Here is a 14,685-nt window from a genome sequence, read left to right as displayed (position 1 = left end):
TAGTCAGGGAACTTCTGGAGGGACTGGATGCATTTAAATCAGCTGGTCCAGATGATCTCCACCCCAAAGTGCTGAGGGAATTAGCTGAGGTCATTGCGGGACCCCTGGCACAGCCTTACGAGCACTCGTGTTGCTCTGGTGTGGTGCCAGAAGACTGGAAGAGGGCCAGTGTGGTTCCCATCTTCAAAAAAGGGACAAAGGATGACCCAGGAAACTATAGGCCAGTTAGTCTTACCTCGATCCTGGGTAAGCTTTTTGAGAGAATTATTCTGGCACATGTCCATGAGGGGCCAGCAGGGGAGATTATGCTTAGGGGAAACCAACACGGGTTCATTAGAGGCAGGTCCTATCAGACCAACCAGGTGGCCTTCTACAACCAGGTCACCAAATCCTCAGATGCAGGGGTAGCAGTGGACATAGTCTTTCTGGACTTTTGGAAGGCCTTTGACACTGTCTCTCACCCCGTTCTCATTAAGAAACTGGGGGACTGTGGTGTCGACACCTACACAGTCAACTGGGTCACCAACTGGCTGGAGGGCCACACCCAGAAAGTGGTAGTGGATGTGTCATTTTCGACCTGGAGGGATGCAGCCAGTGGGGTCCCCCAGGGCTCGGTCCTCCGGCCCACACTGTTCAACATCTTCATCAGTGACTTGGATGAGGGGGTAAAAAGCACCCTGTTCAAATCTGCTGATGACACCAAGATGTGGGGGGGATGTGGGCAAGTTAGAAAGAAGGAATAGGCTACAAATCGGACCTAGACAGGTTAGAGGGGTGGGCGGACGGGAATAGGATGGGATTCAACACTGACAAGTGCAAGGTGATACACCTGGGGAGGAAGAACCAGCACTATACCTACAGGCTGGGGAACTCCCTTCTCATCAGTGCAGAGGCAGAAAAGGATCTTGGAGTCATCATTGATGTCAAGATAAACATGGGCTGGCAATGTGGGGATGCAGACAGGAAGGCCAACCACACCTTTTCATGTATCCACAGATGCATCTCAAGCAGGTCCAAGGAGGTGATACTCCTCCTCTATGTGACACTGGTCAGGCTGCAGTTGGAGTACTGCGTCCAGTTCTGGGTGCCACACTTCAGGAGGGATGTGGACAACATGGAGAGGGTCCAGACAAGGGCCACTCGCATGATCAGGGGGCAGCAGGGCAGGCCCAACAAGGAGAGGCTACGGGGCCTGAAACTGTTCAGCCTCCACAAGAGAAGGCTGAGGGGGGATCTAGTGGCCATTTACAAACTAGTCAGAGGGGACAAGCAGGCACTGGGGGAGTCCCTGTTCCCCCGAGCATTACTAGGAGTGACTAGAAATAACGGTCACAAGCTGGCAGAGGGTAAATTCAGATTAGACATTAGGAGGCACTACTTCACTGTCAGGGCAGCTAGGATCTGGAACCAACTTCCAAGAGAAGTGGTGCTGGCTCCTACCCTGGGGGTCTTTAAGACAAGGCTAGACAATCACCTTGCTGGGGTCGTTTGACCCCAGTACTCTTTCCTGCTATGGCAGGGGGTCGGACCTGATAATCTGCTCAGGTCCCTTCCGATCCTACTAACTATGAAACTATGAATAATAAGCACACGAACACATACTGTGGGGTCCCTATGAATTGAAATATTGTTGACTGCTAGGGCACAGCCCAATGAACTACATGATACATCAAGTACAAATTATACATAATACTAGCCCAAAGCCAAAATGCTTATGATGTAAGTAGGTACAAATGTGCTGCTTAAAAGTATGCTTATGTAGTACCTGTGCTAAAACCTGCAGCAGTTTCAAAAATGGCAAAATGCACCAATTATAAATGAATGAAGTCCATGTGTACTAATTTGTCTATATGCAGATTACTACAGGTATGTCATTTCAAAATGTTTTTTTTCCAATTTTGCCCCTCACTTTCATGCAGCTCAGGGAGAGCAGGGTCAAAGAGTAAGCAAGGGAGGGAAGATGCTACAAGGGGGGCTGACCCCCCCAGATTTATCTTCCCTACTGTAGCAGTGGGAAGAGAACAAATTCAACGCAAACCTCTAATACTTAGATTCTATACTGAAAAAATTATAAGAAATGTATTAAGTTTTCCATATATAGAAACTAATTATTGCAGTTCATCTCATACTCAACAGCATCTTATGTTCAAGTAAATATGGTAAGTTGTAAATATTCTGCTAATGTAAACCAAGTCACCTCAAAATGATACGTTAGAACCAAGTTTGAATATAACAGGAGGTAAAAAGGTGCCACATCAACACCTGGTGTCAGTTCTTAATATAGATACAGTGGAGAAAGAATAGATCTCTCACCAAATGACTATTTAGACATAGTACAAAGAAATGACATACTGGAACCTGATGATCACATGTTTGATTTAAACATTTTTTTAAAAATTACACAAGTTTCAGGTGCTCAACCTACCTTTGAATTGTTAGCCCATGGTTTTATAATCATATTCTCCCTTTTTTCTAAAAATGGTTTCTCCTGTCTCTGTTTTTTCCACCCATACAAAATAGGGAAATGTTCATAGCTGTATTCAGTTTCCGTTGCATAGCCTAACAGAAATATATTTCTCTCAACTTCCCAGTTACAGGATACACCTGATATTTGCAGAAGATAAAACTGCCTTAGTCTGAAAATGTTTTATGATCATTAAGGGCCACCTGAAGTTTCCCACTACGTATAATTTTTATAGAATTATTTTTATAGATAAATTTTAGAGCTTGTATATGCCAGCATTCTTGAACTGTTTATGAACAAATTCTGTTTTGCTTCTGTTACTTTTATTCTACCTATACTACTTGTAGAAACAGCAAAAAAGAGGCCTGTTTCTTGGTAACTTTCTCTAAATTAGTATGAAAGTTGAGCCACACTAACAGTAATAAATCACTGGGCTCTGGGACAAGCTTTGTGTTTTACAGATAGTACTGGTGAAAACGGAAGTGCTTTCTCTGCCAGTATCAGAAGGCAGAGTTGATCCGCTGATTTCCAGTCATAATCTGGTGAAAGCACCTGGCTGGAAGATTGTATTTGGTCTTACTTCAATATACTGGTCTCATGAACTTGTGTTAATTAGTTTTAACATGCTTGCAACTCACTTATTTTGCAACTACAGAACAGTTTCTCCTTCCCGATGTATCTTAGATTAACCTTTTCAAATAAAAACAATTATCTGTCTTTTCAATTTGAATTGTAAAAGTGCAACATAAACAAAAAACCCTATCAAATCATATTCAGAACTCACTGAAATATCACTGCATCTCTGGCTGACAAATATTTAATATCCCATACACACAACAAAATATAGAAGTGCATTCAATGTCTATCACTGGAATAGACTCAAAGAACTAACATATCATGGTGAATATTTTAAGCGACTCAATGTTGTCGATTCCATTTTTGGTACGTATTTACCCTAAAGGAACTGAATTTTCATAAAATGTTAAGTCTTCATGCTCCACCCGCCAGATTTAAGGTGCATCAAGCTGAATGCTAGAAAGCTAAGAAACAAGAATTGCTACTCACGTTTTAAGATCCTGAACTAAATAACTAAAATACACACCAATAGTCCTCAGCCCCATGTCTTTTCACTCCAAGTCTTGAATCATTACTATGTCCAACAACCTTCTACCCATTCACATAGATGGAGAAGGGGCAAAGGGAGCAAATCCTAACATGAGGGAAAGTTCACCTCATCTTATCCAGGTGTAATGCATATTTTCTTGCAGTTCCATTTTCATATTAGAAGTGCTGTAGAGAACAATATATTTGGACCACTGGAAAGAACTCATTTTACATTTTGCCAATGACCAGTTACAGCTAATAATTTGGAGGCTCAGGAGGAATCTGCCTGGTTCCGCAAACATTACCATTGTGCCAGTCTTCTGGGGAACAAGCCAAAGGGTAAAATAAAGATAGCAAGGGGTTTTAAAGACAGGGAGAGTCAGGAAAATTATCCCATAAGCATGAAATGTTGTTGAAAACTTGATCATTCCTGGCCAAGAAAATAGCAACAGAAAGCAATGAAGTGCACCAAGCATAGCAACACTGATCTGCCAAAAGGAAAGATAACTTGAAGCAGCTAAAGAGGAGTGGAGCTGCCTTGGGGAAAGTAGCAGAACTAAACTGCTAGTCAGAAGTAAGCTTGATGGGCTTAATTGATAGACACAATGCTGTGGAGAAAGGGTGAGCTTAGGCAGAAGCATACTACTGAACATGCCTGAGGCTGAATCCGATATCTATTAGCACTTTGATCAGAAGTCTGTGGAGACAGGATAAAAGAAACTTAGTCTGAATTTTAAGCTATGGACAAACAATTTAACTAGCTGGAAGGGCAAGCTGTGCTTTAACTTGCCAATATACAAGAACAGTTTCTCTAGTAAAATGAACTAGTTAGATTAGTTGCTGGTACAAGAATTGCTTGTTTTCATCTTAGAAAGGAGCTGGTGTCTAGCTTTTGCTTCGAAAGGCCAACAGGCAAGTCTCTTTCAGATGTAGTGCTAGTAAGTGAAGCACTGCTGGTATGGTATGGGTTTTCTCTGCTGAGGTGGAGCACCTTGTATTTCTCTATATTGAAGGTCACCAGGTTTTCGTCTGCCCACCTTGTGAGCCTGTCCAAGACGGCCTGAATCCTCAGCCTATCCTCCAGTGTAACTGCCCTTCCTTAGTTTTGTGCTATTTGCGAACTTGGCCAGTTCACTTCAGACACCTGAATGCAGATCGTTAATGAATATATTAAAAAGTACCGGTCCGAATACTGAATCCTGAGGGATGCCACTGGTCATCATGTGCCATGTTGACTTGGTTCCACTGACTGTAGCTCTGGCTCCGACCATGGAGCCAGTTCACCAGCCATTGGACTATGAGGCTGTCAAGGTCCCAGTGCCCCAATTTTGCCATGATGGCATTACAGGAGACAAAAAGTCAAAGGCTTTTTTCAAAACCAAATACACAACATTAACCTCTTCCCCCATTCAGGCAACCTGTCACCTGGTCATAGAAGGAGAGGAGGTTGGTCAGACATGACCTACCTGTAACGAAGCCGTGTTGGCTGCCTCTCAGAATGGAGCCTTCTGTCAGCCTGTTATTGATGGATTCTTTGATAATTTTCTCAAAGATCTGTCCAGGGATTGAGGTCAAACTGATTGGCCTGTAGTTCCCTGGATCTTCCTTTCTTGAAGATAGGCACCACATTTGTCCTCTTCCGGTGTTCAGGAACCTCACCCGAGCGTCACAAGTTCTCAAATATCCACACCAGCGGCCAAGCTAAGACATCAGCCAACTCTTTTAGCACTCTTGGGTGCATTTCATCTCTGCCTGCTGATTTATGGATGCCTCTCAAGATGTTCCTTCATGAGGTCTTCGCCAAATATAGATGTATGAGTCACCCATACCCTCATAATCCTGTGTCCTGTCAGGCAGGATGGCCCCCTTGGTCTGGTGAAAAAAATGGATGCAAAGTAATCATTGAAGAGATTAGCTTTTTCCTGGTAGTCAATTGTCAGCTGCTCCATTTGATTCAGCAGGTGTCCAATGTTCCTCTTATTTTTCTTTCAACTTCCTACCCATGTGAAAAAGGATTTTTTATTCGCCTCGTTTCCCATAACCAGCTTGAGCTCAGTTTCAGCCTTGGCTTTTCTGATCTGTTCCCTACAGGTGCAGGCCAGTGATACATAATCCTCCTTAGAGGTATTTTCCATCTTCCAACCCTTACAGGCTTCTCTTTTAAGGTTAAGGAGGTCCATGAGTTCCCCATTTAGCCAAGGGGGTTTCCCAGCCCTTTTACTACCTTTTCTGTAGGCTGGAATGGACTTCCCTTGAGCTTTTAGGATTGAGTCCTTAAGGAGCAACCACTCATCTTGGACTCCCTTCCCTGTCATGATCTTTCAGGGCGTCACCAATCAAACTTCTGAGCTTGTGGAAGTCTTTCCTGAAGTCAAGGATTTCTGTATTGCTGACTGATTTGCCAGACTTGCGATGGATAAGGAAAGTGATCAGCTTGCCATCACTGTTACCAAGCTTCCCTTCAGTCCTCAGGTTGCTCACTAGATCATACCCTTTGGCCAAAACTGGATCTAACAGTGCCTCACCTCTTGTCAGCCCATGGACTTTCAGTCGGATAGAAATCATCAATGTAAGTGAAGAAGCTACATGACCAGTCAGATTTGGCTGAGTGCTCTTCCCAGGAGATGTCAGGGTGGCTGAAATCACCCATGACAACCATGCATCAAGAGTGTGCAGCCTCTGCTAGTTCCCTAGAGAATTCATGGTCAAGCTCTTTCTCCTGGTTAGGAGGTCTGCAAGAGACTCCTACGGTTATATCTCCTTCACCATGTTCTCCCTGGATTCTAGCCCAGAGGGTTTTAAGTCACCCTCCTTGGGTGCCAATGCCAGCTAGTAGGGAAGTGTACTGTTCCTTGACAGAGATCTATATCCCCACCCTTCCTCTCAGCATGATCCCTCCTATACAAGGTATAGCCATCTACACCTATAGACCAGTTATAGGTGGACTATGGTGGAGTCCCACCAGGTCTCCATTAAACCTATGAGATCATATTTGTTATTGCTTAGCATGAAGGCCAGTTCCTCTTGTTTGTTCCCCATGCTCTTAGAATTAGTGTATAGGCAGCTAAGCCTGCCATTGAATGCCATAGGCTTCTCTGTGCACTTAGGAGAGTCCTGTCCATGGGCTGCGGTAGGAGTACGTTTGAATTTCCTGACCTGTTAATTATGCACTTGCGTCTTCCTGGGCTTGTTCTGATTGTTGTCCGCTGGTCCCCTGGCAAGCTTAGTTTAAAGCGCTGTCAAGCAGGTAAGCCAAACTGGTTGAAAAAAGCTTCTTTCCTGTTGGGGTGAGGTGGAGGCCGTCTCTTCCCAGCAGACCACTGGCTCTCTCCCTGAGGCGTGGGCTAAGGTTGAAAAAGCTGTAGCCTTCATGACGGCACCAGTGTCTCAGTCTTCTGTACCTCTTCAATATCTCGCTTTCTCTTGTGCCCATGACCTGTAACTGGCAGGATTGAGGAGAAAACCACCCATGTCCCCAACCCCCTGAGCCCAGCCCCCAGAGCTCTTTAGTCACTCATGACCCAGCCAGGATTGCTCTGAGCCACGTCATTTGTGCCCACATGGATTGGGGACATGAAGTAGTGGTCGGAAGGCCAAAAAAGTTTTGGAATTCTCTCAGCAACATCCCCAATACGGGCCCCTAGGAGGCAGCAGTCCTCACAGGCTAAGGGGTCGGGGAGGCAGATTACACCCACTGTCCCCCTCAGGAGGAAGTCTCCCACAAAAACCACTTTGTGTCTCTTCTTAGGTGTGATTACTGGTTGCCTTCCTTCCTCAAGTGCTGGAGTCAGCAACTCCACTGATGTTGTTACAACAGGTTCATATCTGTTGTGAAGTTCCAGAGGGGCGGTGACCCTGGCACAGGGTGCCTTGAGGCCAGAGATGACCTTTGTCAAAAGCGACCACAGACTAGACTTCACTGGGGGGGTCCTCTTGTCTGCCCTCATCCTGTTAGCCTTTCATGCTCTTCTGTCTTCGTTCCTTAGGCAAAGAGCCTGGCAGCAGGCATCAATCTCATTGTTGCCATCCTGACAACGCAAAGCCTCTGCACTGTAGCCTGCTGCTCCCCTATCTGGCACTCTAGGGGCTCTAAGGCGGAGCATCCCCACAAGGGGAGGTGCCTTTACTCCTGAATGCATGTTTCACAATTGGTAGGGTCAGAAGGGACCTAAGCAGATCATCAAGTCCAACCCCCTGCCATGGCAGGAAAGAGTACTGGGGTCAAACGACCCAGGCAAGGTGTACATCTATCTAGCCTCCTCTTAAAGGCCCCAGGGTAGGAGCCAACACCACTTCTCTTGGAAGTTGGTTCCAGATCCTAGCTGCCCTGACAGTGAAGTAGCACCTCCTGATATCCAGCCAGAATCTACCCTCTGCCAGCTTGTGACCGTTATTTCTTATCGCTCCTGGCAGTGCTCAGGGGAACAGGGACTCTCCCAATGTCTGCTGGTCCCCCCTGACTAGTTTGTAAACAGCCACTAGATCCCCTCTCACCCTTCTCTTGTGGAGGCTGAACAAGTTCAGGTCCCTTAGCCTCTCCCCGTAGGGCCTGCCCTGCTGCCCCCTGATCATGCGGGTGGCCCTCCTCTGGACCCTCTCCATATTGTCCACATCCCTCCTGGAGTGCTGTGCCCAGAACTGGACGCACTATTCCAACTGTGGCCTGATCAGTATCACATAGAGGGGGACATGTCTGTATTCATGCCAGGCAGCCCCCACAGCCAAGAGCCAGAGGCTCAGTCTGGGAGGAGGCTGGAGCCATAGATTTCATAGACATTAGGGCTGAAAGAGACCTTGCAAGATCACTGGGTTCAGCCCCCTGTCCCAGGGGAAGGAAATCTGTTGGGGTCAAACGGTCCCAGCAAGATAAGCATCCACGTGAGTTTAAGGTATCTAGAGTAAGTGCCTGCACCACTTCTTGGGGGAGTCTATTCCAGACTCTGGGGACTTAGACAGTAAAGAATTTTTTTCTTATGTCCAGTCTAAAATGGTCTTCCCAGAGTTTGTGACTGTTAGACTTTGTCTTCCCTTGGGCTGCCCTGGTGAACAGATGTTCTCCCAGTTCCTGGTACACACCCCTAACAGGCTACCATCAAGTCTCCCCTGACCCTTCACTCTTCCAGGCTGAAGAGTCCCATGCCTCTCAGCCTTTCCTTGTAAGACTTGTTCTCTTGTCCTCTGATCATGCTCATGGCTCTCCTCTGGACTCTCTCAAGTTTCCCCACATCCTCCCTAAAGCGCAGAGCACAGAACTGGATGCAGTACTCCAGCTGCAGCCTTGCCAAGGCTGAAGATAGCAGGAGTATGACTTCCTGGGTCTTGTTTGAGATGCATTCATAAATACAAGCCAGGGCTTTGTTTGTTTTGCCAGCTGCGGCATCGTATTGTTGGCTCATGTTCATATCGTGGTTAATCACGACTCCCAAGTCCCTTTTGGTTATGGTGCTAGTGAATGTAGCCTATAAGTACGAGGTGTATCTTTATGACAAGAGTCACAGACTCCGCCTGGGTGGAGGCCTCAGTAGTACCAGAATGGGGGGCTCCAGCTGCTGGTGAGGGGATCTTTGGGGTGCAGCACATGACCACCATCACACAGATAGTAGTCTGGGCTACTACCGTGTTGGCCCTTCTTTTCAGGCTTGCCGCCTAGAGCCTCGTGGCCCTCCTACTCACCCTCCTGCATGAACTCCCATGCTAATTCGCATGTCAGGGCCCAGAGGACAAATTAAGGCCTCTGCTTATAAAGGTACTGGTTTCAACCTTATGGACAAGACCTAGCCTCAAGTTTAGACCAGGTACTCTGCTTCTATGTGGGAAGACCACAGCATAACCTTTTCATATGAACAGCAATTACACAGAGTACACAACAAACGTAGAATTTAAAAGTCTACTAATAAGTTTAAATCAACTTAAACAGCTCCTCAAACAAACTGAAAACTGACAGATCTTTTATCCCAAATAATTTAAGAACTAGTTACAAACTATTCAATTATTTATTTAAATAGAAAACTCAAAAATTTCATGTACAGGCTGTGTTAAGAAGAACAGGTTGTCATTTTGCTAAGTTACTAGTGATTATATCCAGGTTTTGTGAATGTAGCAATTAGTATGTACTGTGACTTCATCCTGCCTGTATATGGGACCACTGTGACACTAGATTAGGGGTGGGCAGCCCACGGCAGACTCCATTTCCCAGAGGGTCCCCTGCCTGTGTCACTACAGCCAGTTTCCATGAAAACCCCATGAGAGGCGGGGCTGTGACAGCAGGGGGCTTGGCATTTCTACAAAGACTAGCCCAAGCAGCACTGGCAGAGCATGTCTGGGTGGGGAGCTTCTCTGGCGCTTGGGCCAGGATTTTGTGGCGGTGACAGCAGGGTACAGAACCAGGGCAGAGCCACAATCTGCTGCCTGCACACCATGGGCAGGGACGTGCAGGCAGCAAATAGCTGGTCTGCTCCACCAGGACATTTGGGCAATGGGTTGCAGCTCTACCCTGACCACACTGGCACTGCTGCAAAATCCTGGCCACAGCCCTGGAGCAGCTCCCTGCCAGTGCTGCTTGGGCCAGTCTCCATGGAAACCCTGGCCCTCTGCTGTTATAGCCCCACCCCCCTGGGGTCTCCATGGAAACCAACTGCAGCAATACAGGTAGGGACTGCTGGGAAATGGAGTCCAGCTGCTGACAGGATCTGCCATTTTGCCCACCCCTGCATTAGATCATTATCAATCACCCCCTTCACCTAAAGCTGATTTCCAAACTACCTAGGTCTATTCCGGGCAATAAGTCAGAAGTATGTAACTGATTTTGGATAGAGTTCTCATCCACTGCCACTGGTTCATAAAGGATCTGTAGCAGTATGGTTACCAGGATTTGAAAGCCTGAAAGTCTTCCCACTGAAATCATGTTTCCTTTGCTATGCACCAAAACATTACTGAGTTAAAATTATATAGCTCCAGCTGCTGCATTTCTATTGGTCCTCCATGCAATATTCCTCTTACTGGCACTGCTGTCAACAAGCACAGAATAGACAAGACCACAGTATCTTCCCTCTTGGGTAATTTCAAATATGATGAGCCAGGATGAAAATACACCAATTCAAATGCTTAAACAGCTGAAATCAAATACAATACCCACCAAAGCATCTGTCTGTTCAATGCTTACAGGAGATTTTAAGAACATCATCCTGCCATATGATTTGCACTTGTTATTCCTTCTAACTTATGCCAATAGATGGTGCAAACAAGTACATGCATTACTATTTGTAATGCATAGCACAGACTAGTGGGATAAATCAATGGAGGAATGGATAGAAAACAAGGATCAAGCCTTTGAAAATGCTGCCTGAGCCACAATGCTATTTTCAGTTCATACCTTTCCCATCTTACTCTAAACAGTCTCGCTTGGAAAGTTAAAGCAGACACTGAACATGGCTCAACAATGAAAAAGCATGCACCCTGATAAATAAATAAATAAATAATAGAGTATTTTATAATAAAAAGAAAGGCTTATACACACTAAGGTGGGAAAAGACTTCCAAAAGGCACAGAGTTAAAGTAAAGCAATTTGCCAACAGCTCTCCCTCTCATACCAACAGCCTTCAGCTCATCTGCTTTCACTGACAACTTCACCAGTCCTGTCTCACAGACAGAGGTGGTATTTTGGGTAGACTTGGGGATTTGCAGGTCAAAAAACAAGGATGACTTAGTAATTAAGGTTCTTAATTAGGTAGAAATTTCTAACAGCGAGGGTTTTTTTGTAATGATTTGTGTCACTATTTCCCATGTACAGTCAGTATCCACTGTTTTTACTTCCCATTGCCATAGTAAAAAGGAAGAAACAATGTGCAAAAGCTTGAAAAATATGATTGCATTAACACAAAAACTTAGGTTGACACCTATCTTCGAATTTACCCTCTAAGTCAGCCACACTGCCTTCCAAGCAAAGGGACAAGACATTAAGAAAGTTGCATCTCTTTTGTGAAAGCATAGGAGACTGGCTGGTAATTTATACAGTCCAGAGTTTCAGAATTTAGATTAAATTCCCTTTTAGGTGGATTAGAATCAGACATTTATTTGAACTTAATGTTAAAAACTCCTCAAGGATTTCAGAACTATTACAATTTTTTATATAGAACTATAAAAGGTATTCAGACAATTTTGAAAGTCAGTGGATTCTACTTTAATTGAAAATAAGTGTCCCTTTAGAATGACTGTATTCCATTGTGTAAACCCATATTTAAGCAATCAAAAAGTGAGTAATGGAGCAGTTAGTCAGCTCTTTAATACGTTACCTCTGAGCATATCAATTCCATTGATTTTACGATGGGCCTATTCCACATAATGGACTAAGATTAAGATAAGATTCTGAAAGAAAAGAGGCTTTAAGAGAGCTGGAGGGAGAAAGTAACAAAATCCTTTATGATTTACAAGTCACATGGTTAACACAAAACAAGTCTGATTATGGAAAGTTACACTGAGAAAGTTTCTATCTAGGACAGATTTGGTGCTCAAATCCAGTAAAGCTAACTATTTGATCATAATACTACAATGAAGTACATTTTGCTTCTTTTATTCCTGGCTAAAAAACAGGAAGTTAGAAGTATGAATGGTCATATTTCAATATAGTGAGTGAACAGTTAAAACCCAATTGCTTTGAAGATCAGCACTATGTTTTTGATGAAAGGAAAGTTCACTAATGACAAAGTTATTTGTATTAATCAACTATATAAAAGAATACAAGGAAAAGTCAGAGGGGCCCTCACTAAGCTAGGTGAAAAGGCAACACAGAGACTGATGAAGTTCAGTGCTGATAAATGGAAAACAAATACCCTCTAGAAAGAGAGGAAGATGGAATTATTAGTACAACTTACTGCTCACTAAATTAAGCATCAACTTAAAAGCAAGTGGAAGTCTCTGACAACTAAAGAAGACCTAATAATGTATTAGCTTGCATTAAGAATAGAGAATTAGAGTAGGGCGAAAAAAAATGAGGTGCATGAAGAACCTCTCATACAGGAAACTGAAAATACTAGAACCACTTCTATTCTCCTTTTCAGCTTTAAAAGGCCAGTATAAATGCATATGAGTTGGAGATTCTGTTTTTCATGTCTGAACAACAGCAAATCCAAAATCCCTTTCACTGGGGTTTGAGACTCGCTGCCAGAGGATATCACCAAGACCAAATCTCAGATTCAGCGGGATGGGAATTTCACACAAACAAGTTACAGTTAATCCTAAAAATGTTCAAAGGGATAAAAAGCCCTTCAGGCTTGAGAGTCTAAGTATATATTAGGTACCAATACAAGATCTTCTCCAGGAGTATGTTACTCCATACCTGCCACCTGTGGCATTGCGCACTTTTTATAATACATTTGATACCTAGATACAACAATATGAAGAAGTTTTATTCACAAAACAGAACAATTAAAAAAGCTTAACAGAAATTATGGATGAAGACCCCAAAGGTACTGAACTAACACAGAGGCTACAAATGTGAAATATAAATGGACACTAGAGTGACAGCAAACAATGTACATAATAATGCTTAAGAATATAAAAACTGCTAGCTCCATACAGTTATCAAATACCTTGTAAGACACTAAGGCTCTTAAGTCTTTACTGCACAAACTTGAAGTAAGAAAGTAAAATGAATAAGTGAACACATTAAGAAAACAGAAGTGAACACATTACAATAGGGACAGTTTCTAGTACTAAGGTGGAAGAGCTGAAAAGACAAAAATTCAGCGGGAAAGAAGCTATAATAGTTCATATCACCTCACACCAGATTATGGCTACATTATAATGCTAATCTAGTACAAAGTTACAGGACTAGAAAACAAAGATGCCTAAAAAATACAAACAAGACAAAGATATCTACTGTGCATTTTAAGACAAAGAATAAAATCCAATTTTCTGTTCAACTTTTAGGGCACATCTGGTTCAACATGCTCATGCAAAACTCCAAATGAATTCAGAAGACTGCCCTGCAAGAATGGCAATCAGGTGGGACGAGGTGATCCTTGCAGTTCGGAGAAGTGCATTAATGAGACAGCAGCAGTGGTATACATGCCGCTTCCCTGAATAAGACTTCACTCTGCATAGCTGTTAGTCCAATTCTTTTCACTACAGCGAAGTCACTAAACTTGTAAAATGCAAAACAATTCATCAACTCCTAAATTTTGCCAGTTACAACTATTAATTCCTCCAAATATTTCATGTCATGAAAAATCATTTAAATTAGACGGTGCTCTCTGCAAACTTCTGCTCAACGTTCATTTTACATCAAGGAACTCATAGCAACAGGAAATCCTTAGCAAGGAAAGTAATTTGAACACCAAGGTTTACATACATCCAGGCTCTTGACCACAAGCTGTGACAAAAGTGGTAGTAATATCAAAGAACTAGCACACCAACCAAGAAACAGAAGCAACCTGATCTGCAAGCACGCTTGGCCACCACCCTTTAACCAAATACTTCAAAAATACCCACGTTTCAATCTTATTTACTAACGGAATCCAAGACCAGAGTGACTTGCTTAAAACTGCACGTGTAAAAGATAACTGCAACAGCCCAATGCTAAACCATTCAATGCCTGACGCACAGCATTCATAGACATTTCCACATCTTCTGTTTACGCCTTAGGCTGGGGTGGATGGAAAGTGTCCTCAAAAGACGCCCTCTTTCTCACTGCCTACATGAAGGAAACAGGCCGTGCCCAAAAACACTCCTAGCTCTGGGGTAAGGTCCCTGCTGTACCAAACCCCTTTCCCTGGCACTCCTCTCCCTTCCTGTGCCCCAGCAACCTTACAGCCACCCTCCTGGAAACGCAGGGGCCAAGGCAGAGACAGCCTGAGAAGCCAGCACCGAGGCTTTCCACCCCACTGTCACAAATTAAAAAGTGACCAAGCCCCAAGTCCCTGTTGGGGAAGCTGAAGGACCTCAGGGGAGCGCCAGCGACTAAAAAGGGGGAAAACCCACTACACAGAGGGGCAGCGAGAAGAAAAAGCCGCTTTCCCTGCACGACCCAGCACCAAGTCCTCGGCCGGCGGCGGCGCCCACCCCCAGCGCCGCCTGCTGCCCTCTCGCCCGGCTCGGGCGCCAGCAGGGCGGCGTCCTCG

At 44.3% G+C, this 14,685-nt stretch overlaps 1 protein-coding gene across 1 annotated transcript in view; it reads right to left on the bottom strand.

Moving 5' to 3' along the window:
* The window catches only part of GALNT1 (polypeptide N-acetylgalactosaminyltransferase 1), a 264,061-nt gene extending 258,774 nt beyond the window's left edge, over positions 1-5,287 (bottom strand). Inside the window, exon 1 of the mRNA XM_019520618.1 lies at positions 5,035-5,287. The gene's annotated coding sequence lies outside the window, so the exon portion shown is untranslated. The remainder of the gene's footprint in view (positions 1-5,034) is intronic.
* Between the last annotated feature and the right edge of the window lie 9,398 nt (positions 5,288-14,685).

Source organism: Gavialis gangeticus, unplaced genomic scaffold, assembly GCF_001723915.1.
Source record: "Gavialis gangeticus isolate Ggan-Ray unplaced genomic scaffold, GavGan_comp1, whole genome shotgun sequence".
NCBI classification, from domain to species: Eukaryota; Metazoa; Chordata; order Crocodylia; family Gavialidae; genus Gavialis; species Gavialis gangeticus.
Note: the sequence above shows the minus strand (reverse complement) of the source record. Positions and strands in the feature narration are given on the sequence as shown.